Source organism: Odontomachus brunneus, unplaced genomic scaffold, assembly GCF_010583005.1.
Source record: "Odontomachus brunneus isolate Ranch 3 - 2012 unplaced genomic scaffold, Obru_v1 Obru_scaffold_328, whole genome shotgun sequence".
Taxonomy (NCBI): domain Eukaryota; kingdom Metazoa; phylum Arthropoda; class Insecta; order Hymenoptera; family Formicidae; genus Odontomachus; species Odontomachus brunneus.
In genome coordinates this window covers 74,576-74,881 of record NW_022639778.1, presented here as the reverse complement: position 1 = coordinate 74,881, position 306 = coordinate 74,576, and positions in this window count along the sequence as shown.

The window sequence follows — 306 nt, the reverse complement described above, 5'->3', positions numbered from 1 at the left end:
TGAAAGTTGGGGTTATGTTTGTTGACAATATTCGTCAGCTGTTAGGAGAATATAATAGCGCGGCAGTAGCGGTCTTACGGTCACTAAACTGAACGCTGGCACCATTTATAGGGGAATTCCGGTTTCATACTTCTACACCTGGTAGCTGTATTAGGTAGTCGTCGTATGTTTTTATTTTATCGTCTTCGAATAAAGGTTCGGTCGAGGGTATGCGAGCAGGTCTACCAAAAACTAATTCATACGGCGTGTGTTTGGTTCCTTCGTGTACACTGGTATTATAATTTTGCATAGCCAAGTCTATCCATT